General features: G+C 35.4%; 1 non-coding gene and 1 pseudogene across 1 annotated transcript; one reads left to right on the top strand and one right to left on the bottom strand.

Annotated features, from left to right (window-relative positions):
- Positions 1-3275: 3275 nt before the first annotated feature.
- LOC127121814 (probable inactive ATP-dependent zinc metalloprotease FTSHI 2, chloroplastic) overlaps positions 3276-27112 on the top strand; it is a 42438-nt pseudogene continuing 18601 nt past the window's right edge.
- On the bottom strand, positions 6618-6724 carry LOC127124948 (small nucleolar RNA R71). The gene has a single exon (XR_007804422.1). It is a non-coding gene; the product is annotated as a small nucleolar RNA R71 (small nucleolar RNA).

Below are 27112 nucleotides of genomic sequence, written 5' to 3'. Positions count from 1 at the left end.
GAAAAACTAAATGGGTTCAAATTCTTGTCTTTGCAATAAGATCTCATTACACCACTAACAAAGATTTAATTTAACACAACATTAATAATTTTAATTATTTCAAAATATCTAATTCGATAAAGAGAACCATTAGTCTTAAAAAAATAGTTCCTCCAGTTTAATTTTTCATAATAAATGAATCATTTGTAAAAATATTTTATATTAAAATAAACATTTTCAATTATTTAATTATTTATTTATTTGTTTATTTATTCTCTAGTCAACTCTTTCAATTTTTAATACAATATTTATTATATTTTTTAATTGTATCATTTAATTATATATATATATATATATATATATATATATATATTATATATATATATATATATATATATATATATATATATATATATATATATATATATATATATATATATATATATATATATATATATATATATATATATATATATATATACTGATTATATCTAATGAGAATATTATTTTTATATGAGAATGATAAGAATAATTATTAATTTTTAGATTAATATTAAATAATTGAGATTAAAAAATTTATTTAAGAAATATGTGTTTCCTTCGTATAAATAATAAATGAAGAAAGAGACCTAATATTCTTTATATGAATTTTTTAATTTCAGTCATTTATTTTTAATCTAATAATTAATAATTATTATTATTATTTAATAAAAATAATATATATATATATATATATATATATATATATATATATATATATATATATATATATAAACTTAAAGTCTAATTTGCGTTGTATCGTAGATTTAACTTTAAGCCTTCAAAGAACCTTTTCAAAAGTTTGATTTTAAATTTTAGCTTATTTAAAAATCAACTTTATATAAATATATTTAAATAAATCGTTTGGTCTATGTTAAAATAGACTAACAAACTAATAAATTAATAAGATTAAATTTTATTTCAATATTTAAAATACACTTTATAATATTATAGCTCATTTTACATTTATAATAAAAAATTGACGTAAATACAATTTTAAATAATAAAACTTAATGGTAGTGAGTTGTTGGGAAAAAATTGGTCGTTGGATTGTCAAAAATTAAAATATTTAAATAATTAAACTTTATTAATATAAACATGTCAAATATTTTTTCTAACTTTTTAATCAAATATATTTTTTTGGATTTTTTTACTTAAATTTTGTTGATAAGAGATAATATCCATCTATCCTTTTATATGTGAATAAATTGGATCTTGCGAATTCAAATTCGTCTTCTTATAATTATATGTATTTGTATAATTATTAATTGAGTTGATGTAACAAAGCTTTTAATATATATTTAAATATAATATAAGTAAAATTAATATTAAAATGTCAAATATTTTTTCTTACTTTTCGACCGAATACTTTTTTGGTTTCTTTACTTAAATTTACTATAAGAGATAATAGTCCATTTTAGAGTATTAATTAGATGATTTCGTTCATTGTGATTATTTTAGTTGTCTTAGTTAGAACTATCAAAATGAATTATTCAATCTTAAATGAATCAGCCTTGTGCTTCGGATTTTTTTTTAGGGCTACATGAAAAACCTGGTTATAATATAAATTCAAAAATTACTACTCAAATTCGGCGTTATAAGGATTTCGAGTTACACAACTCTAAATTGATTATTTTTTAAAGCAAATATTAAAATAAAACCACATAATATTTATAAAAAAAATACAATAAAAACTATATTATTTTTTATAAATATAATAACATGTTTTTAAATATAATATATGTTTAAATTATATATGTTTTTAAATATAATATAACTAATTAATATTTTATCTTTTTAATATTTTGTAACTTTTATTTTGTATTCTTGAAGACTTTGCAAAAGAATTTTGGTAGTCAACTTTTTAATATTTTTTAACTTTTATTTTATATACTAGAAGATTTTCCAAAAGAATTTCGATAGTCAATTTTTAATATTAACTTTTATTTTGTGTATCGGAAAATTTTCCAAAAGAATTTTTGTAGTAAGTGTTTTTACCATTTTTTAGCATTTATTTTGTACACCGAAAAACTTTACAAAAGAGTTATGGTAATCCATTTTTAACTTTATTATTTTGTATAACAGGAGATTTTGCAAAAGAGTTTCAATAGTGGGCTTTTAAACATTTTTTAGTTTTTATTTTATGTATCAGTGACTTTGCAAAAGAGTTTTGGTAGTCAGTTTTTAATATTAACATTTATTTTGTGTACCGAAAGACGTTGCAAAAGAGTTCCAGTAGTTAATTTTTAAACATTTTTTAACTTTTATTTTATGTATCAAAAGAATTTGCAAAAGAATTCCAGTAGTTAATTTTTAAATATTTTTTAACTTTTATTTTATGTATCAAAATACTTTGAAAAAAAATTCACTAATCAGTTTTTTAATATTTTTTAATTTTTAATAAAATAGTTATATCCATTCAAAAAATATTATACGGGGATAAGAGAATAAATATTGGGATTATGTAGTAAAATTTTCTAAAGAAAACATAAAAAAAAATTGGATTAATAATGTAATAAGGCACAATAAAGATAATTATAAAAACTAATAGAATTTTTCCTTTAAAAAACCATTTTCAAGATAAAAATTTAAATAATTTAATTGATATGGTACATTAAACTAGAACAATGCAAACTTTGTTAAAAATATAAAGATGAAAATGCAAACAAATTTATTATACACATGCTAATATATGGAAAGTTGGATCTTAGGTAATATCATTAGGTTGTCCATATATTTATTTATGTTGTATAAAAAGAAATGTTTAAACGAGAAGAAGTTTCGACATTCAGGTTCGTGTTAGTATTTATCTTGCTCTAAAATTGAGTTCTTATTAATATGTTGTTGTACACTAAAGGAAACATATAAAGCAAACCTATATTTTATTGGGAATAATAGAACAAAAACATCCTCCATTCCATTAGGGAATAATAGAAGAGTCATATGTCTAAAGAAGCATGCTTTGAAAAATTGTTCCCTTTGAATAATTATTTTTTCTATTATGAATTACTTCAAATTAATTAATAACAATTGAATGTCATAAGTGGCATAGATCCTCAACACCAGTGACCTCTCTTTTATTTTATTTTTCAATCCTTAAATTTTTGTGTTTTTGTTTTATCCTGTTTTTTTGCTATCTAGGCGTACTTTGTGCATGAAACACAAACAGTTGAATACACTAAACTCAAGACAAAGATTGCTTCAAGTGAGACATGAATGAATCCGTGAAGTATGACTAACTGCTGTCAGGATCTCATATGCTTCTAAATCACAGTTTATCGAAAATTAGGGTTTTACAAAAAAAAAATTCTATTGTAAATAGGTTTCTTAAGTCGAAGGAATTGGAGTTGAGGGAGGCTGGGATGGAGTTGTAAAGGCAGAAGAAAGAGGAAGTGATGAGGAATGAGAAAGAGATAGAGATAATATAAAGGAATGAGAGGAATGATAAGAGAGAGAAGGAGAGAGAAAAGAGATAGAAAAGGAAGAAAGAGTATAGGCAAAGAATGCTTAAAGTTAAGAATAATTCATTTATGAGTGTCAATCTTTAGTATCGAATGGAAAAGGATAAATTTGTGATTAATGAATTTGGAGTCATTTTTTTCTTGATTTTTTATATGATTGTGGTGTATAGTTATAAGAAACAGAATAAAGATTATGAGGACATGGTAAAGATTCAGAAAGTTGATGCTGAGGAGAGGAAGAAGATGAGGGCGTTGGAAGCCGAAATGGGGTAGACTAAAGTTGGTGCTGATGATGATGAAGGTGATCCAGGGGAAGTAGAGGGGAATCATTATTTGAAAATGACAAAGCAGTTTATGAAATCGGGGGGCACGAGTTCGAAGAGCGCGGAATAGAAGTCTTCCTCAGTATCTTGAGAGATGTGTTGATGTGAAGTTTACTAATGTTGCTAGTTTTAGTAAAATACAACTTGAACTTGAGGAGATTGTCAAGTCCTTCACTCATGGAGAGATGTGCCGAAGGAGAGGAGTGAAAATCCAAGGTCTCATTTGCCTTAACTCTTAGTTAACCATTTAGGAGAGTTTTAGTTTATTATTTCTTGCATTTTGTCAATTTGGTGCTCGCGGAAATATTTGGTTTGTTTTTTGTAGTAACAAAAATTTTCATTTATGTATTGGAAATAAGATCAAAACACTCAATATTAAGAGAGTTTAAACTTGACTAAATGAAGGTTAAATTGGTCACTTAATCAGGTGGCATACTTCTTTGTGACTGATAACATGAAATAATATCACATTTTTGGACTCGATTTAATTAAATTATATTATTATTTGTTTCGATTTATTTCATTTTATTCGATATTACTTGGTATTTTTCCTTCTATTTGTCTCAAGTAACTTATTTGAAGCATAAGTGAAAAAGGAAGAAAAGGGGGTGCAAAAAGATAATGAGAAGCAAATTCCACTAAAGCCCAGCCCACAATCACAAGCCAGGAGCGCTGAAGCTGTGACGACCGCCACACAAGCTGTGACGAGCGTCACGCCCTGCTACCTTGTGTTACGAGCGTAACACATGGTGTGACAAACGTCACACCCCTCTCCTATATTTTTGGCTTTTAACGCGCAACAGAGGCACGTTGAAGCCTATTCTTCCGCTTGACTCTTGGAACGTGAAGACTACTTACGGAAGGCATTTTCGGAAACCGTTACAAAAAGTGGATTAATATAAATAGTTGCTTTTATCCAACCCTGGAAGCCCCGTCTCTTTCCGCCGTGCAAGCATATTTTACAGCATTACTTTTCTACAGCTTTCTATTTTAGTAGCAATTTTTATTTCTTTCTTTTCCAGTCAATCTTTCAAGCACTTAATTAATTTTTCACACAATAGTTTCTACACCGGAAACTATTGTGTATCTTTTACTGGATCTAACCTTACGTTAGATCATAGTATTTTATTCCTTCGCTTTTATTTTCCTGTCTGATTGAAGAGTTCAAGAACAAATCCAATCGGTCTGTGGTGGAGTGTTCAAGATTGCTATTAATTATTCAGGTTCTTTAATTTATTGTTTTAATTTATATATGCTCTGCATTGCTGTTTATTTATACTGTTTCCCTGAGATGGTTTTATTTAAGCATGATGATTGTTTAGACCCGCTTAGCATGTCCGGCTAAGTATTTTAGATATCGGTATGTAAAGTAAGCGGAATGAAGGAATCAAAACTAAGTTGGTTTAATTTCATTTAAAAATAAAGTCACTATTTTTATGGTCTCAATTTACAGGGTTAATCCCAAAGTTTTTGTACGAGAGTAAAAGACATAAAGAAGTTAAAATCAATAGAACGAAAGTTTGAGTTTTTAACTGAACAGTGTAAATTGGACATTAATTCTAAATCAGGGCGAAAGCAATTTTTAGAGTTAATTAAATTCTAATCTTTTTCAAAAAGTATTTTTAAAGGTTAAATGTGAGGACGAGAGTTAAGCATTTAAGTTTAATTATATAATCTAAGTCAATAGAGCGAGAGTTTGAGACGAGGGTGTTTAAACTGTTAGTGTTTTCTTAAAAAAAGTTTCTATAGATTCTGTTGTTTTCAAAAAGTGATTTTGGACTTAACTAATAAGTGACAGCTACGTTAATATAAAGTCATGGTCTATTCAACAGAGCGAGAGTTTGAGAAAAGGCTTTTAATCAATAGTGTCTACTGAAAAGATTTATTTTAAAACGAAGAAACCAACGAAGATTTGATTCCCTAATTACGACGAACTACATATCGATATCCGCTTAATTGATATTTAATTTAGATCTAATTTTAGTTTTACTTTTTCCCCAAACAATCAAAGTATCATCCGCCTTAGCTTTACGAAGTAACCTTAGAAAACGGTATATCGATTCATAAGTCCCTGTGGGATCAATATCTTTTAAAACTACGCGATAGAACTGTGCACTTGCAGTTAGTACCCCAAATCGACTCATAAAGTCGTGATCAAGTTTTTGGCGCCGTTGCCGGGGACTTTTATTTAGTCGATATCGTAACTCTTCTGTTACGCTGTAGAGACTAAGGCAATTTTTATTTTTCTTTTTTTTTTCTTTCGTTGATTTGTATGCCACACACTCGCTCACAAGACGAGCCGTTTTACTTAGGAATCAACGGCGTTGAACTATATCTCCGAGTCTTACGACGAATTCGGGAATATCGTGCTGCAAACAATCTCCCTCCTATCGAAGTGCCCGACCTCAAAAATCTTCTTCCTTCGCCGATACCCGAGATGGCAGAACCAGCTCGTGCTCTTCGAGATTACGCCGCTCCATCGCAAGATGAGCCGCATTCGAGTATTGCTCCACCCGCAATCGAAGCAAACAACTTCGAACTTAAACCTTCGCTGCTACAAGCAGTGCAACAGAATCAATTCTCTGGAAATCCTACCGAGGATCCAAACCTTCATTTATCCGTATTTGTCCAATACGCTGATACTGTTAAAGCTAATGGTGTCACTTCAGAGGCAATTCGACTTCGTCTCTTTCCTTTCTCGTTAAGAGATAAAGCTAGAAGATGGCTTCAGTCTCTTCCTTCCAACTCAGTCACCACATGGAACGAGTTGAAGAAAGTCTTTCTTGCTCGATATTTTCCTCCAAGCAAAACAGCTATGTTGAGAGCCCAGATAAATGGATTTAAACAGAAAGATAACGAGTCTCTTTTCGAAGCATGGGAAAGATACAAAGACATGATGAGACTTTGCCCACACCATGGTTTAGAGGACTGGTTAGTAATTCATACCTTCTATAATGGTCTCTTGTACAATACAAGGTTAACAATAGACGCCGCCGCAGGTGGTGCGCTTATGGATAAACCTTATGCCGATGCTTATCAACTTATCGAAAGCATGGCCCAAAATCATTATCAGTGGGGAAGCGATCGAACAATGGTAGAGAAACCTCAAACGAAAAGTGGCATGTACGAGATAAGTAGCCTTGATCATGTTAATGCAAAAGTGGATGCTCTGGCCCAGAAAATTGAAAGTTTAAATGTATCACCTCTTGCCACCATGGTTGCCACAACTCAAAATTGCGAAGTCTGTGGAATCCAAGGTCACACTCCTAACAGGAATCCAAGCAGAACAAGTGAATTATGCTCAAGGAAATCCCTACTCGCATACCTATAACTCTAACTGGAAGAACCATCCTAATTTTTCATATAAGAGTAATAATGCTTTTACGCACCAGGACAAGCTCCCAATCAAGCCCCAGCTATACCTCCGGGATATCAAAAGCCGATCCCATCTACACCTAACAATAATGTTCCTAGAAAGTCCAATTTGGAAATCATGATGGAGAACTTCATAGCTTCTCAACAGCAAACCAATAAGGACTTCTTAAACCAGAATGTACACACTAGCGAACAAATTAAACAACTAGCAAGTAAAGTAGATGCCCTGGCTACCCATAACAAAATGCTGGAAACACAAATCTCACAAGTAGCTCAACAACAAGCGCCTACTGCTGCCTCAACTGGTACATTTCCTGGACAGCCCCAATCTAACCCGAAAAGCCACGCTCATGCAATCATATTAAGAAGTGGAACAGAGGTAGAAGGACCGTCTGATCCAAGGATGGAAAACCAAAACTCTAAAAAGTCAACTGAGGAAGAAAGTAAACCTAAGGAAAAGGAAGAGAGTAATAAGGAAACCGTAGAAAAGAAAGAACCTTATGTACCTCCACCACCATATAAACCACCTATCCCTTACCCTCAAAGGCTTATTAAAACCAAAGATGCGGGCCAATTTAAAAAATTTGTTGACCTACTGAAACAATTAAACGTCACAATCCCGTTTACAGAAGCTATTACGCAGATGCCCTCATATGCTAAGTTCTTAAAAGAAATTCTTTCTAATAAAAGGAAACTTGAAGATAGCGAAACCGTTACACTCACTGCTGAGTGTAGCGCAATAATCCAGAATATGCCTCCAAAACTTAAGGATCCTGGTAGTTTCTCTATACCCTGTCACATAGGAAAACTTGTCATAGATAAAGCCTTATGCGATTTAGGAGCCGGTATCAGTGTTATGCCTTTATCCATATGCAAGAAACTGGAAATGGGAGAATTAAGACCAACTAAAATGTCTGTGCAACTAGCAGATCGTTCCGTTAGATATCCCGTAGGAATTCTTGAAAACGTTCTCGTGCGCATAGGACAATTCTACATTCCAACCGATTTTATAATTATGGACATTAAAGAAGATGAAGTTACACCCATTATATTGGGAAGACCATTCTTAGCAACCGCCGGTGCGATCATAGACGTAAAACGAGGATGACTCACTTTCGAAGTAGGAGAAGAGAAAATTGAGTTCATTCTTTCCAAATTTTTGAAAGCACCTGCAATAGAAGACACATGTTACTTCATGGATATCATCGATGAATGCATAAAAGAAACAGAGTTAGAGAATGACAAATTGTCTGACTATCGTGTAGAAGACAAACTTAACCAATGTTTAGCAATAACACTGGACCCTACGCAATGCCTTAAGAAACCAACCCTCGACCTGAAAACACTTCCCAAAAATCTGAGATATGAATTCCTAGACTTAGAACTTGAACGACTGGTGATAGTTAATGCAGACCTAGGAAAACTCGAAACCGAAAAACTCCTACATATCTTAAGAAAATATCCAACTGCACTAGGATACAACATCATCGATCTTAAAGGAATAAGTCCTTCTATTTGTATGCACCGCATCATGCTAGAAGAAGACTGTAAAACCTCTAGGGAACATCAGAGGAGACTAAACCCGATCCTGAGTGAGGTAGTGAAGAAGGAAGTAACAAAGTTATTAGAGACAGGTATCATATATCCTATATCTGATAGCAAATGGGTTAGTCCTGTACACGTAGTACCAAAGAAAGGAGGTATAACAGTTATTGAAAATGAAAAAGGAGAAACTATAACCAAACGAATCGAATCGGGATGGAGAATGTGCATTGACTATAGGAAACTAAACAAAGCAACCCGAAAAGATCATTTCCCTTTACCATTCATAGACCAGGTGTTAGAACGATTAGCAAAACATTCTCATTTCTGCTATCTAGACGGTTACTCAGGCTTCTTTCAAATACCAATCCATCCTGATGACCAAGAAAAGACAACATTCACATGTCCTTTTGGTACCTTCGCTTATCGACGAATGCCGTTTGGCTTGTGCAATGCTCCCGCAACCTTCCAAAGGTGCATGATGGCAATATTCGCCGATTTTCTCGAAAATATCATGGAAGTATTTATGGATGATTTTTCCGTATGCGGACAAAGCTTTGAAGAATGTCTTGAAAACCTAGAAAGAGTTCTAGAGCGATGTGTAAAAGTAAACCTAGTACTTAATTGGGAAAAATGTCACTTTATGGTACAAGAAGGAATTGTTTTAGGACACATCATATCAAATAGAGGAATTGAAGTAGACAAAGCCAAAATAGAAGTAATCGAAAACCTTCAACCTCCGAAAACTGTGAGAGAAGTACGAAGCTTCTTAGGACACGCCGGTTTTTACCGACGATTCATTAAAGATTTCTCTAAAATAACTAAACCTTTGACCGGATTATTAATGAAAGATGTTGAATTCATCTTTGACAATAAATGTTTAGAAGCATTTCAAACGCTTAAACAAGCATTGATCTCCGCACCCATAATGCAGACCCCGGATTGGAATGAACCATTCGAAATAATGTGTGACGCAAGTGATTACGCCGTGGGCGCTGTTTTAGGACAACGAAAGGATAAAAAGCTTCACGTCATATATTACGCAAGTAGAACCCTAGATGAAGCACAAATGAATTACGCCACAACCGAGAAAGAACTTCTAGCAGTAGTGTTTGCACTAGATAAATTTCGTTCTTACTTGGTCGGAGCTAAAATAATCGTTTACACTGACCACGCCGCCATTAAGTACCTCTTAACAAAAAAGGATGCTAAACCTAGACTCCTAAGGTGGATCTTGCTGCTACAAGAATTCGATCTGGAAATCAAAGATAAGAAAGGAACTGAAAGCGTAGTAGCAGATCACCTCTCTAGACTTGAAAACCTGGAACCGGAAAGGACTTCGATCAACGATGATTTCTCGTACGATAAACTTATAGCTACTTTGGAAGAAAATAAAGCTGATAAACAGGTAGAGACCACCTTAGCTATATGTGTTACACCATGGTACGCTGACTTCGTCATTATTTAGCTGCCGGAATAGTTCCACCTAATTTATCTTACCAATAAAAGAAACGATTCTTCCATGACATAAAACATTATTACTGGGATGACCCTTTACTTTTCAAAAGAGGCCCCGATGGTATTTTCCGTCGGTGTATACCTGAAGAAGAGATAGAAAATATAATCCAACACTGTCACTCCGCTCCTTATGGTGGACATGCAAGTACATCCAAGACCTGCTCCAAAATCCTACAAGCCGGTCTTTATTGGCCAAACATATGGAAGGATGTGCATGAGGCTATCAAGAAATGTGATAGATGTCAACGCACAGGAAACATATCTAGACGTGACGAGATGCCACAAAAGGGCATTTTGGAAGTAGAGATTTTCGACGTGTGGGGAATAGATTTCATGGGACCTTTTCCACCTTCTTTCGGTAACAAGTACATACTCGTAGCGGTTGACTACGTATCAAAATGGATTGAAGCTATAGCTTCTCCAACAAACGACACACGAGTAGTAACTAGACTCTGTAAGAATATAATATTTCCGAGATTTGGTGTCCCAAGAATAGTAGTCAGTGATGGTGGATCGCATTTCATATCTAAGATACTCGAAAAACTACTGTTTAAGTATGGTGTAAGACATAGAGTAGCGACACCTTACCATCCTCAAACCAGTGGACAAGTGGAGGTGTCTAACAGAGAAATCAAACAAATATTGGAAAAAACAGTCGCCACCTCAAGGAAAGACTGGTCATCGAAACTACCGGAAGCTTTATGGGCATATCGAACCGCTTACAAAACTCCCATAGGGACAACCCCATTTAAGCTTATTTATGGAAAATCTTGCCACCTCCCAGTAGAATTAGAACATAAATCCTAATGGGCTATTAAAAATCTAAATTTAAACTATAAGGTTGCTGGTGAAAAGCGAATTCTTGACATAAACGAATTAGAGGAACTTCGACAAGACGCCTACGAAAATGCCAGAATCTACAAAGAAAGAACGAAAAAATGACATGACAAACGTATATCCAGAAAAATCTTCAAACAAAGCGATATAATCCTTTTGTTCAACTCTAGGCTTAAGTTATTCCCGGGAAAACTACGATCTAGATGGTCAGGCCCTTTCCAAGTTACTAATGTTTTCCCTAGTGGAGCTGTGGAAATCAAAGGCAAATCTATGGAACCATTTATCGTAAACGGGCAGCGTCTAAAACATTATCACTATGCAGAGAACAATGAAGATTCGCAAGTCCTGCACTTAGACGTAATGCCTCCAGAATTTATAGATTATATTTGATAGTTTTTATGTCGAGCTTGCGACATTAAACAAAGCGCTTCGTGGGAGGCAACCCACAAATATTTTTATTTTTATTTCTTCTTAAATTATTCTTTTAAATTTTATTTAGTATTCATTCTTAATTTATTTTAACTTATAAAAAATTTCTTCTTTTCTTCTTTCGGCATTTGGCCAAATCCTGACTAAAACTCTTGTTTTTCTTTTCTCTAGCTAACACTAACCTGATGGGACAAATTGATCGTATGGGTATCAAATTCAGAGGGAAAGCTCAGAAACAAAAGTTTGAGGAACTAGCAGAGAGAGAGATGCTACCTAGTTTGTATGCTGATGATTGGGCAATGACTGCCCTTGGACTAAGAGAGAGTGTCCTGTATTTGCTGAGTCAAATAGGGTGGGAAACCACTCCTATCCGAAGACAATTCGTCACTTACCGGAGACTAACGCTAGAATTCCTTAGCTCCCTGATCTATCTACCCAGCCATGGAAAAGGAATAAGCAGAGGTTTCATTCAGTTCAGAATGTTCAACATGGAGTATCAATTTAACATTCAAGATTTTACCAACCTTTTAGGTTTCCCTACCTCTTTCGATACATTCACAGTGAGCCAAGAAGACCTTTTTGAATATAGAGAACTTGAACATTTTTGGGGAAGCTTGACTAAAAATGACGACCCCGAGGAACATGAGTTTCTCTCTGGAAACATACATAACCCGACCTTTCGTTATTTCCATAAGATCCTGGACCACACCCTTTTTGGGAAGAAGTCAAATATTACTACAGTATCACGTGATGAACTCTTCATCATGTTTTGTGCTTCCCAGAACCGTCCTGTGAATGGTGCCACTTTTATGTTGGCGAACTTTGACCGCCTTATCCAAGATGAACAAGCACCAATTCAAATAGGCGGATTGATAACCATGATTGGTAATGCTATCGGATTACGTCAACCTATGCTTGACCTAAGCCCTTTCTGTGGGATTGCGACTATGAGTATACCCTTCCTCTTCAACATTATGTTTATAGCAAACCTCGGGCCTGAAGAGTTTGAGCTTATAATTAACAACCGAGTTCTTTGCCTATTCACCTTGCCTAGTCCGAGGACTAGTGTTCATAACCGCAATAATTGGCTCTACAATCTGAACGGAATACCCTCTCTTTCTAGATCTACTGAATCCATCCAGGACTATGAGATTTGTGACGACCAGATTCCTTATGCTGAGTCTGACCCTCAGACACCATCTGGTTATTATAATATTGACCCTCCTCCTCAACCCATCCCGACCGAAGAGCCGGCAATACCCGATCCTAGACATCATATGCCCGGAGATAATTATAACACCATCATTCAAGCCTTGATGTCAGAACAAGACGCCCTCAGAGAAGAGTTAGCTAACATGGGACAAGAATTTCTGGGATACATGAGCAGTATGACAAATCAATTCCACGAGTTGCTAAACCGTGTTAACTCCTTTGCTCCTCCAGCCAGAGATCATGCAAGTGGCTAGAAGTTGTTTTTCTTAGTTACTTAGTTTTAGTTTAGGCTATTTATTAATTTTGTTTCACATTATTTTTAATATTAGTATTTGTTTTTCTTTCGCATGTTTGCTTTTGGTATTCCAATGTTACATTATGATTATTTTATGAAGCTATTGCATTATTGGTTTATTTTATTTTGATCTATGCAACTTCTATAATTACAAATAATGATATCCACTATAAGCTAATAATTACTATGCCTGTTAAAGAAATACACATATTATGGTAGTAGAATAGCATGCAAGGAAATTTAAAAGTATCACAATAGCAAAATAAAATAAACAGAAGCAAAACAAAATAACAAAAAATAAAATATAATAGTAAAAAAAACAAATTATGAAGAACGCAAGCAGTGACCGTTGCAAACTTACTGTGTGACGAGCGTCACACACACCATCACGGTCGTCACACCAAGTGCCTGTGACGCCCGTAACACCTCTGTCACGAGCGTGACACCTTCAGACTAGGTGAACGTTAGTAACCGTTGGAGACACGACCGTTACACCACCCCACTTTTTACCTTCCCCATTCATTCACCCATTTACTCACATTTACCCACATTTATTTATTTTTCACCCACTCCCTTTCCAACTTCCAAATTTTTTCCTTTAAATACCCACCATACCTTTCTTCATACACCACAAACCATTCTATAAAATACATTTCATTTTCTTTCCTTTTACTTCTTTCAACCCACTTATCAGTATGGCGGGAAACCAAGAATTCGGAAATATCATCTTCCGATCCGAAGATGATAATTATCAAAGGGAGCAGTTCGAGCGGTTCCAACAGCGAGGTGTCGTATCCACCAGGTATCCTGATTCAACTTGTTTACAAGAATTAGGATTACTTCAAGGTATACAATGGATGCTCCACCTTGCTGATTTAACCTTTCTATGCACACACAATCAACCTACCTACCCATCTCTCACCTTAGAATTTTTAAGTTCTTATTCGTACAACACTCCTACCGGTGAAGACGAGTACTTAACCGGCACCGCAACCTTCCGCATGTTCAACACCGAGTACTCACTATCCCAGGATCAGCTGAGTGCCATGCTGCAGTTCCCTGTAGGAGACCGCGTCCACCCAAGAATCCCTCCGAACTCCCAGTGGCAAATAAACGCCTTCGACCTCTTTAGGAAAATATCCGGTGTGGAAACCAACAACTGGGATGTACTGCTTGCTTCGCATATACATAACCCAACCATCCGGTACTTTATCCGCATCTTGCAAAACACAGTTTTTGGAAGACCGAACAACAGCAAAGTCAACGCCAAGGAATTATTCTTCCTCCACTGCGTCTTTGAAATGGATACAAAGGTAAACGCTGCTTCTTTCTTATTTCATCATATCCGCACCCTATGTGCTAGAGGCCGCCAACCTTTCGTGATTGGAGGATTAATAACCTCCATAGCACTTGGTTTAAATCTAGGGGACCGACTTCAAAATTTACAAGCTCTCCCACCCCTATTTATGGATATAAGTTATTGTCGGTCCAGCCGCCTAATCAAAAACAGGGTAGGCGGAGGGTATTATCTTATGGTGAATAATCACGAAGTCCCAAGCATTGTTTTACCCAACATTGCCCTCACAGATGTCACCAACCCCAACCGCTTCATCTACGATTTGACTGCTCCCGAAGCTACCGAGCCTTCACACGCAAACCCGACTCCAGACGAGTTTGAAGAAATGGAGCAAGGTGGTCAGGTTCTTGCACAACAATCAGCCCCGCTCAACCCTTCCGATAACGCAGTTGGTCCATCCTCACGACGTCGTCGACGAAGAAGGCCAGCAACCAACGACGACATCATGGATGCTATTGATGGTATGCAAGCGCAGAATCTCGAAATGATGCAAATGATGCGCCAGATGCAACAACAACAGGAAGCGAGAAATGCCATAACCGACAAGCGGTTCACTGAGTTGCTCAGCAAGTTTGACGACTTAGAAGTACGTCAACGATCACCAGGTCCAAGAACAAGAGGCGGCGGGCAGCATTGACTTTAGTTTCTTTTTTTCTTTTTTCTATTTCTTTTGTTTTCTTTGAAACATTGGGGACAGTGTTTCAGTTAAGTGTGGGGGGAAAAACCTTGTTCTTTCAACCTTCCCTTTTCAAGTATGTTATTTTCCCTTTCATTGTTATTTCCTTTTCTTATTTTAAAAAAAAAATCTTATTATCTATTCCCCTTAATTTTCTTGAGCCATAACAAAAATTTAATACACTCAATAAGTATAAAGGTTGCTTATTCTACAAAACTTGAGTAAAATTAAGACAAAAATTATTACCGCCCCAACGCTCTAAACAAACCTCAACATGTTAGATCAGGAAAAGTACCTATTATACCAATCCCTTGAACTTTTAGTTTTATAGTAACCCCGAGTAGTTTATACAAGAAGTCAGCACCATCTTAATAGCAAACTACGTGGAGAGCCGATGAATATAAGTGAATGATTCCCAAAACAATATATATATATATATATATATATATATATATATATATATATATATATATATATATATATATATATATATATATATATATATATATATATATATATATATATATATATCAGGAAATGCACTAATTAAGTTAGGTGATCCTTACCAGATCATTTAATCTAAAGGTTGCAGATCATACAAAAGCATGATACGAAAGATCCATTATGAGTTGGTTCAGCAGGTATCTGGTGCTGAACTTGGTAGGGCGGACTACGGTCTGATCCCCCGTAATTTGCAATGGACTAAATAACGAAGTTATCCAACTTATGTACCAGAACTTCAAGCTAAAAAGGGGATCAGAATCACTAACCGGTCACTCCACTATGTGCGTGAAACGATAAAGGGCTTAATATGATTTTGCTAGAATGAAAACGGGTGAAATAAGAGTAAAGGAACTAGGCTAGTTATAATAGCATGACTCGAACTGGTTTGCATAAGGTGAGGTTATCTGAGGTTGTAACGGTAGTTGTTGATGTCAAGATTAAACCCAGGTTACTTTTAAACAAGGTTTACTTGCAACCTAGTACGAATTGATGTGTGTTTTGAAATTTCATCTGGCTAAATTTTTAAACGATTTCTATACTGTATCTTGCTTGAGGACAAGTAAAGGTCTAAGTATGGGGGAGTTTGATAACATGAAATAATATCACATTTTTGGACTCGATTTAATTAAATTATATTATTATTTGTTTCGATTTATTTCATTTTATTCGATATTACTTGGTATTTTTCCTTCTATTTGTCTCAGGTAACTTATTTGAAGCATAAGTGAAAAAGGAAGAAAAGGGGGTGCAAAAAGATAATGAGAAGCAAATTCCACTAAAGTCCAGCCCACAATCACAAGCCAGGAGCGCTGAAGCTGTGACGAGCGTCACGCCCTGCTACCTTGTGTTACGAGCGTAACACATGGTGTGACGAACGTCACACCCCTCTCCTATATTTTTGGCTTTTAACACGCAACAGAGGCACGCTGAAGCCTATTCTTCCGCTTGACTCTTGGAACGTGAAGACTACTTACGAAAGGCATTTTCGAAAACCGTTACAAAAAGTGGATTAATATAAATAGTTGCTTTTATCCAACCCTGGAAGCCCCGTCTCTTTCCGCCGTGCAAGCATATTTTACAGCATTACTTTTCTACAGCTTTCTATTTTAGTAGCAATTTTTATTTCTTTCTTTTCCAGTCAATCTTTCAAGCACTTAATTAATTTTTCACACAATAGTTTCTACACCGGAAACTATTGTGTATCTTTTACTGGATCTAACCTTACGTTAGATCATAGTATTTTATTCCTTCGCTTTTATTTTCCTGTCCGATTGAAGAGTTCAAGAACAAATCCAACCGGTCTGTGGTGGAGTGTTCAAGATTGCTATTAATTATTCAGGTTCTTTAATTTATTGTTTTAATTTATATATGCTCTGCATTGCTGTTTATTTATATTGTTTCCCTGAGATGGTTTTATTTAAGCATGATGATTGTTTAGACCCGTTTAGCATGTCCGGCTAAGTATTTTAGATATCGGTATGTAAAGTAAGCGGAATGAAGGAATCAAAACTGAGTTGGTTTAATTTCATTTAAAAATAAAGTCACTCTTTTTATGGTCTCAATTTACAGGGTTAACCCCAAAGTTTTTGTACGAGAGTAAAAGACATAAAGAAGTTAAAATCAATAGAACGAAAGTTTGAGTTTTTAACTAGACAGTGTAAATTGGACATTAATTCTAAATCAGGGCGAAAACAATTTTTAGAGTTAATTAAATTCTAATCTTTTTCAAAAAGTATTTTTAAAGGTTAAATGTGAGGACGAGAGTTAAGCATTTAAGTTTAATTATATAATCTAAGTCAATAGAGCGAGAGTTTGAGACGAGGGTGTTTAAACTGTTAGTGTTTTCTTAAAAAAAGTTTCTATAGATTCTGTTGTTTTCAAAAAGTGATTTTGGACTTAACTAATAAGTGACAGCTACGTTAATATAAAGTCATGGTTTATTCAACAGAGCGAGAGTTTGAGAAAAGGCTTTTAATCAATAGTGTCTACTGAAAAGATTTATTTTAAAACCAAGAAACCAACGAAGATTTGATTCCCTAATTACGACGAACTACATACCGATATCCGCTTAATTGATATTTAATTTAGATCTAATTTTAGTTTTACTTTTTCCCCAAACAATCAAAGCATCATCCGCCTTAGCTTTACGAAGTAACCTTAGAAAACGGTATATCGATTCATAAGTCCCTGTGGGATCGATATCTTTTAAAACTACGCGATAGAACTGTGCATTTGCAGTTAGTACCCCAAATTGACTCATAAAGTCGCGATCAGTGACCCTCTTGGAGTGGGAAAGACATTGTTTGCAAAAGTCGTAGCTGGTGAGGCAGGGGTTAATTTCTTCTCAATTTTTGCTTCACAATTTGTATAAATATATGTTAGTGTTGCGGCTTCTCGTGTACGATCTCTTTACCAAGAAGCCAAGGAAAATGTATGTGTATCTTTAACTTTTCTATTACACCCTCACATTTTTATTATTTTCTTAAAATCAAATTACAAGAGTTTGATTCTTGCAACCTATTTTCACTAATTACTTTTTTTTCAATTATAATCCACACATGTCACATTCTGTTATTACTCATTTTATTTGTTTCAAGCTGGTATGTGCCCTATCTTTTTTATCATATTATGTATATGTCATACCCTCAAATTTACCCTACGTCTACATCATCCTCTTGAACCCAAATTTATGTGCATACACCCCATACATGTTATCTCATATGAATTTTTACTTAATAATCCATAATGTTCCACAAACCAAAGGCATGTGGTTCATCTATAAAGCCTTAAGATCCATTGATCATGTTAAGGTGTGCCCAAGCTACCTTAACCCTAATCTTTATCCTCAAGCATCCAACAAAGCTTGGAGGATCATTCAATACATCTCACTCACTCTCCAAAACCCTAATTGGATGGTGAGTCCCCATTGAAGACACATCAAGATTCATTTGGTCACCCAAGGACCTCAGCCCTAGCTATTCACCTTCATTGGTTTGTACAAGTCATGATTCACCATGAATCTTGACCATGTCATAAAGGACCCCTAAAATCCAAAGTTTGTTCATGCCTCAAACCTTTGAAACATCTCAATATATTCCTTGCATCACCAAACACTATTTTTTATGACCATGGTTCTTTATTAAGCTTGTGATTCAAGAAACCCTAATTTGGGCATCTTTTGATCATTGAACTTGCTTCATTTTGATCACCCTATCATACTACCACTAATTCAACATCAACTTAAGTCATTTTCAATCATAATTCACCATTCAACTGTCCATTCAATTCATGTTACAAGTACTTGATTTGGTCATGGTTTTTGAACATTCAAGGCATTTGATTCACCCATGAACTTGACCTATAATCACTACATAAATTCCCAAGCCTCATTTTACATCATGATATGATTATATGAGCTTCAAAAATTCATCGTTGCACCATAAAAATCAAGAAATCTCAAAGTCACATTTTTAGGTCATGTTGGTTGGTCACATTTTGGCAAGAATGGCCTATGGCAAGTTCCAAAGTCCATAACTTTCTCATATTAGAAGATTTTTAAGTTACACTTTGAGAAAAATGTCCTAATTGAGTCCCTCTCCAACTTTATTTCAAGGTCCAAGACCTAATTCATTGAGCAAGAACCTCAATTTTTGTATTGGTCAAGTTGGTCCAACATGCCTAGCATGCCCTAAAACATGACCAAGACCACCACTTTACCACATTGCCATTTGCAAACCACAACTCCTTTTGACTTGGTTCTTTTTGCATCTGATCAAGGATATGGCAAGGAACATTTTGCATAAATTTTATGTAAAATGCACGAACTAATTACATTTGGCATTGGTTCAAAGATTAGAAATCATCCTGATGCACAAACCAGACCAAGTCAGTCAGATTTTGCAATTTGATCCGCCAGGTCCTTAAATCCCTTTTTTCTGACCCCATTTGACCCCAAACACATTGCAAAACACCTCAGGACAATAATGAAAATCAACTTTGGGTTGGGAACCTCTTGAATTTCCAAACCCGATGCCATGTGAAAAGTGAACATTTTCCCAAAATGGCCAAAGTTCAAACGCACAGTAGACCATTTCATTGCCTTTGTTTGTTCCTAATTGGTGTTAAGAAACAAAACCAAATGGTTGGTGAAGGAAACTAGCTCACAATGTACCATTTCATGTCTCCACAAAGCCGTTTTCGAGCATGTTCCAACTCACATGTGATTTCTTGCCAAACCACTTCATTCTCCCTCCAAAACTATTCCATCACCTTCCCTATAAATAAGGGAAGGTGTCTCTCTCAAGAACCAAGCTTCAAAATCCAAATACACTCTGCTGCAAAATCGATTTCCATCTTTAGAAATAGAGAATTGATTTTTGAGTTCCAAAGCATTTAAACTCAAACCAACCATCCAGAATCCACCCCTAGACACCATTGAAGCTTTCCCAAACACTAACTCACCATGCAAACACGTCCTCTGAGATGTCCTTTGTCATCGGACCACCACTTTGAAACTGATTACAATCAGGTAGTTCTACTCACCCATTTCACTCAAACAAGTTACCATCCAACTCGAAATCACTCATTGATCATTAACCCTATGTTTTAATTTCTCATTAACCATTATCCATCATTTAATTTTTAAATTAGGACAACTTGTTCTTCTGAGTTTCTGGAAAATACTCCACACTCAGAGCCAGTCAATGGCTCATGAGTGTCGAGGCTTATTCATTTATATTTGTAGAAGATGATTCCATGTTTAAATCCCATGAAAAACTAATGTTTGGAGGATTTGATTTTAGTGTCTCAAGGTTGAAGACGAGTATGAACACGCGCGTTTGAATTTGAAATTTTGTGTTGGCCACACTTGATTGGCCAGCTTGCGCGCGCTTCTCATTTTATTATTTGTTTTTATTATTTATTATGTGAATTGTGTTTCTTATCACAAGTGGGCGCTTGGCCTAGTGGGAGAGGGGGTTGATCCCCCATGACCCTAAGGTCAGGGGTTTAACCCCTAGCATATGCATTTTGTCCCTTTTTTATTCCTTTCACTTGTATTTTATTTTTTTTCCACCCTATTTATTTCTCATTTATTTTTATTTTTTATCTCACTTATTTTTATTATTCTGAAAATATTCCCAACATAGACCCTTGTTATTTATGCCTCTACGATTTTATTATTCTTTGCTTCATGTCATTTGAGAATTTTTTTCATTAACTTATGAGGTCTTGAACTTAGTGGTTAATGAAGTTTATGGTTGTCATGATATTGGATTGATTAGGGTTGCTTGAACCTTCTATGTTTCAAACCTACTAATGGATGATTAAGTATTCATTCATGGTACTTTGAAGTATGGGTAGGTTGTCTTTATATCAACCAAGCTTGGATCATTTGACATATAGATGAAGCCTTGTTTATGTACATACTAACTTGTGGTTCCTTTTGTTCCATTTTGTCTCCATTGTTATACTAACCCACTAACCCTTATTATCAACTTGTTCATATTATACATTGATATTTATAACTTGTCTAACTTAATCATTTAATAAAAATATTAACTTTTAACCCTTGAGTTAGTATGGTCTTCCTTTTGTCAAGTTATTGATAGATGGACTTGGGGTTTACATAACTTTCATTGTTACAAATATATTGTAAGTTGATCATTTGATCATCTTTAATACTTTGCATCAGTGATAAGTTATCTCCTAATGCGCCATATTTTGAATCTTTTGACCTAAGGATAGATAATCCTCAAGTGTTGGACTTGTACATACTACTAACCATACTTAACTTTACTAACTTTGATTACCACTAACCATTATTATTGTTATTATCATTGTTACTTTTCTATTTAATTATATGTTGTTACTTTGTAATTTACATTCAAGTACTCATCATCATCATACTCATTGTATAAACTCATCATACATGTTTATTATTGTCATTTATCTTTATTATCATCATACATTAAAAACAAAACAAAAAAACATGATAAAATGATAAGACAAAAAGATTTATTCCACTTAATCAACTTGGACTTAGAGGATCTCATTTAGGACCTTTGCTTGGAGGACATTTTCCTTATCTTTGGGATACTTGGTTTCAACTTTGGGTTTCATCTATAACTTACATACCGGTTGTAAGAATGACATCATGGCACCACCCTAGGGGGACATGTTTGTAAGATCATTATTCGTTGTTTAGCTTAGGTCACCTTTGAACACATAAGGCTTTCTCTTGGGATACCTTACAATGAGACCCTCTATTTTCTTATTGGTCACTTTGTATATTCATTTCTACTACCCAATTTCATAATTAAATAAATAAACTTTTGATTTAACGTCAAGTGGCATTTTCATAATCAAATTCAAAAATACTTAGAATTATGATTAGTATTGTGCGCCACGAGCCTTAAGTGGTGGAGAATGAGTAAGAATGAAGTTTTCCTACCCTTACTCTGATTATTTTGTACGCAAGACGCTTGACTTGTTGTCTAGAATTTTCACCTCCGCCGGTAGACTTTAGTGCAATCTAATCACAAACATTCTTTTCATAAACCCTTATTCTAGGTAAAAACAATACAACCCATCAAACCTTATTTTTGCGCCTTAGGGCACCACTCCGAAAACTCTTTTCTCAAAGGTAAAATCAACCAACACACAAACATTTTCTACTATGAACTAGGGAGATCTGATTCCTCATCACCCGATGAGTGATACATAGGTACAAGGGCCACAATCCTTGGCGAGTACAATAACAAAAAACTCCAAAGTCATATCATTTTGTACACTCTTTAGAAAATAAAACAAGAATAAATGAGATAAATATCCACATACGCAGACAATCTAAATGGTTCCCATGGAGTACCATGGACATGAGGGGTACTAATACATTTCCCTTACGTAACTGACTTCTGAACCCAAGTCTCGGTTGCAATATCGATTCTTTATCCTTGCACTAACCATGTGCACCTTTTCTTCTTTGAGGGTTTTACCGACTATTTCCCCTCTCCTCTCCCATAGAGGAAATCCAAATAAATATCTGTCATACGGTGAACTGGACTTTTTGTGTTTTTTATCGCAATGTCGCGGTTAGCAAGAGTCGCCACCGACTTTTCTTTTATCCAATAAGGAAAGGTGGAAAAGAACAGGAAAGACCTTAATTTAGATTTTGGGTTCGGGAGGTACATTATACAAAGGGAAGGTGTTAGCACCCTTTGTATCCATGGTTATCCATGGGCTCTTAATTGCTCGATCACTTATATTATTTTTGTCTGAAAAAAGTGTTTGTGAATTGTTTAGAAAAATTGTTTTGAAAAGAGAATTTAACTTTGTAATGATTCTCGTATGAATGTATACAAAGTGATTATCTCGTTTAGTTTTGAAAATTGTTTAGAAAAATATAACTCGGTAATGATTCTAGTATGAATGTATACCAAGTGGTGATTTTCTGAAGGTATTTTGAAAGGTGTGAGGTGTGAAAAAATGTTTTAGGTGGTGAGCCAGCAATTAAGAGTTATACCGATCCAAGGTCTTTATGAGTATTTCCTATCCTTATGAGGGTAAAACTGTCCTTATTATTGAGAAATAAGTAGTTTTATCCTTTGGATGTAAAAGGGTCATCGTAGGGTCATCGATTGGTCATTGAAGGCAACAGTTACGAGGATACCTTAGCATTCGAAGGGACTATCATCTTTTAACCGTAGGCAACATCGGAGGGTCATCGAGGGACAAAATTGTATATTCGAAGGCAACATCCGAGGGACTATAATTTATTTTATGATGATTTAACCGAAGGGTCTTTGCTAAGGGTATCCCCACGTTCGCGGGACATGACCGTAATATCGTAATCGTAAGGCAACAAAGAGAGGTCCAAGATCACTTATTCAAAGGCAAAGTTTTACAATTAATTATATAATTAGGATGAAACTCTACATTAAAATTATTAAAAATAATATATTAAAAAATTAATACATTAGAAATTAATACATTAAAAATTAATTTAGGGTGAAACTCCACAAGGGTATCCCACAAATAAAGTGGAATACCTAGCCAATAACCTTTTCCTGGGATATGTGAACCTTTACGAAACTCAAAAAAAAAAAAAAACATGTCAGAACACCAAATCAGGGTGCAATCGAAGATTACACCGGAGAAATATCACAACAATAAATAGGATAGGATGAATAATGCATGGCTATGATAAAACATAAAAAAAAAAGAATAGAAAAGTCAGCTACTGTCTCGTTCGCCTCTGCCTCGCCTAGCGAAGGCCAGGCGAATACTCGCCCCAGGCTCGCCTAGCGAGGTGCTAGCGAGCGGCCACGGATTTTGAATTTGAAAACAGCCCCATGTTAGGAACTTTGAATTTTATGGCATTTTATCACAGGAATAACATGGTCAAACATTCAGGGTATTCAGGCATATTTAAATTCCCATACGAAAGCAAATTATATATCAACATTTAATCATGATGCATTATATATGTAGATATGGCCAATTGAAAGTATAAACAATAGAGATACGCAAACCTGTTTGCCAATTCAAGGTTGAAGGGATTGACCACTTGTAGTATCGGAATAAGTTAGGCAGCGGGAATTGGACGGCGATGGCTTCGGTGCAGATGGGCTGTGTAACACCCCTTCTAAATACCCCAAATATTTAATTAAATTATTAACATATAACAATCAGAGTAATTATGCACCAAAGGGTGTCACACAAAACTTTCACACCATATCTCAAAATAACTGTCATGCTCTTTATTTAATCAATCAAACAATTGCATAAATCGCAGCGGATAAAATTCCAATCCATCAAATTATGTAAAACATGTAACATTCACATGTAATTTATTCAACAACATAAAACGTCCCATCCCGATGTTACATCTATCAGAGCACGACCCACTAAGGAGACTACACTAGACTCCAAGTATTCACTTCAACTCAACTCATTTCTCGTTACCTGAAAAATAGTTGTAAGGGTGAGTTCCTCAATCGATAAATAGGCATTATAAAATATTATGTCATGTTAAGTAATTCAACACACCAATCACCCTAACTGCAACATACATTCAGTATCAGCACATCAACTTAACATCATGCTCAACACCAACATAAACACAAGTATAATCTCAAATCATACTTAACAACAACACGAACACACGTATAATATTGGAATACATCCATTCATATTATACGCCATACGGATATTTATGCAATGAGACTCCACACATGCGGTACCGACTATTCTTGAACATATAGCTCAAGCTCACCGATCAAACCCAGATACGGCTACTAAGCTCACTAGTCCCACTCATTTGAGATCTAATGACTCACTCACTAATTCCTCACCATGGGAATTAGCTACAGCCCCAAAGGCTAGACTATGCACACTAATCATCTAGCATGCAAACATCAACAACAAATCCACAATGATTCACTCACTAATTCCTCACCATGGGAATTAGCTACAGCCCCAAAGGCTATGCTATACACGCTAATCATCTAGCAATGCAGCATCAACAACAATTCACAACGGACATAAGCTCACACTCTAAGCCATACAACAGTCCATTCACAACACCGGCAATATATATACATTCACATCATTAGGCATGCCATCATACATCAATCAACACATCATTATCATGTAAGTCAATTAAACACCGTATTAGCACTCTCTACTAATACCTATACGGCTCACAACAGCGGGATATAATCCCTATTACATCACGTGCCAACATAGGCCAGCTCTCAATTATGTACACAACATTAACATATCCATTTTTCCACTCTGCAACATACGATATCCAGTTTCGATGATGACAAAACCATTATGCACGTCCATGAATAAAGAATGAAGGCTTTTCGTCGACCATAGGGGTCAGCTCAAGGCTCGCTGGTCGGCGCAAAGGCTCTGCTCAACTGGAGGGAGTCAGCGCAAACCTCCTTGCGTCGACGCATAGGGTCGACGCTTAAGTCACGGGTCGGCGAAAAATGCCTTGCGTCGACGCATGCAGTCGGCGCATGCCCCACGGGTCAGCGCACGCCGACTCTATGGTCGACCGTTCGCGCGCAGACTCAGATTTTCTGAGTTATTCCAAAGTTCCGTTAGCTTAACGCCTATCCGGTTTTCCGGCTGCTCCCGCATCTAAAACCCAATTTGTCTCTAAATTGGTAGTGCCGATTCAAGTTTCTAATTGGGATCCGTGCCATAGTCTAACATTTACGACTCACACAACTATCGATTCAATTTACAGTTTTAACACAGTTTATTCCACATCAATTTCAGCATATACAGTCCCAATTAGGGTTAAATCAACGGCTTATCACTACCCATTACATATTATCCCATAATACCCATTAATCGACGATAAACCCCCTTTACCTGAGTTAATCCGGCAATTCTTTGAGTTCAAGCTCTTCCTCTTCTCCAACTTTCTTCCTCTTGCTCTGCCTCTTCCCTTTTCCTCTTCTCTGCAGTTTCTCTGTTTTCACGTGAAAACACTTCTTTACCAAATGGGATTCTCTTTCCTCATTTCACACTTATATATTTTCCAATAATAATTATTATTCCAAAATAATTAAAATAATCCAATAATAATAATCTAATTATTTAATTAAATTAATAATATACTATTAATTCAATTTGAATAATTATTTTATTTTATTGGGGTGTTACAACTCTCCCCCACTAAAAGAGTTTTCGTCCTCGAAAACATACCTCAAGCGAACAACTCTGGATAAGACTCCTTCATCTTACTCTCCAGTTCCCAAGTCGCGTTGCCACCTGCTGGTCCTCCCCAAGCTACCTTCACCAAGGCAATCTCTTTACCCCGCAACTGCTTCAACTCTCGATCCTCGATCCTCATAGGTGATGTTTCAACAGTCAGGTTATCTCTCACCTGTACATCATCTACTTGGACTACATGCGACGGATCATGAATGTACCTCCTCAACTGAGACACATGAAAAACCTCATGCAAATTCGCAAGCGACGGCGGTAAAGCGATACGATAGGCTACCTCTCCTATCCTCTCCAAAATCTGATAAGGACCAATAAAACGAGGTGTCAACTTCTTCGACTTCAAAGCTCGACCAACACCAGTTATCGGAGTAACACGAAGAAACACATGATCTCCCTCTTGGAACTCAAGTGACTTCCTCCTCTTATCATGATAACTCTTCTGACGACTCTGAGCAATTCTCATCTTCTCCTGAATCATCTTAATCTTTTCCGTAGTTTGTTGAACAATCTCCGGTCCAACCACAGCACTCTCACCGGACTCATACCAACATAAAGGTGTCCGACATCTCCTACCATACAAAGCTTCAAACGGTGCCATACCAATACTCGAATGAAAACTATTGTTGTAGGTAAACTCAATCAAAGGCAAATAACAATCCCAAGCACCTCCTTTTTCTAAAACACAAGCTCTCAAAAGATCCTCTAGTGACTGAATCGTCCTCTCAGTCTGACCATCAGTCTGCGGATGATATGCAGAACTCAATTTCAGCTTAGTTCCCAAAGCCTTCTGCAAACCTTCCCAGAATTTCGATGTAA

Source organism: Lathyrus oleraceus, chromosome 2 (genome assembly GCF_024323335.1).
Source record: "Lathyrus oleraceus cultivar Zhongwan6 chromosome 2, CAAS_Psat_ZW6_1.0, whole genome shotgun sequence".
NCBI classification, from domain to species: domain Eukaryota; kingdom Viridiplantae; phylum Streptophyta; class Magnoliopsida; order Fabales; family Fabaceae; genus Lathyrus; species Lathyrus oleraceus.
The sequence above is the reverse complement of the archived record's forward strand: the minus strand, read 5'-3'. Positions and strand labels throughout refer to the sequence as shown.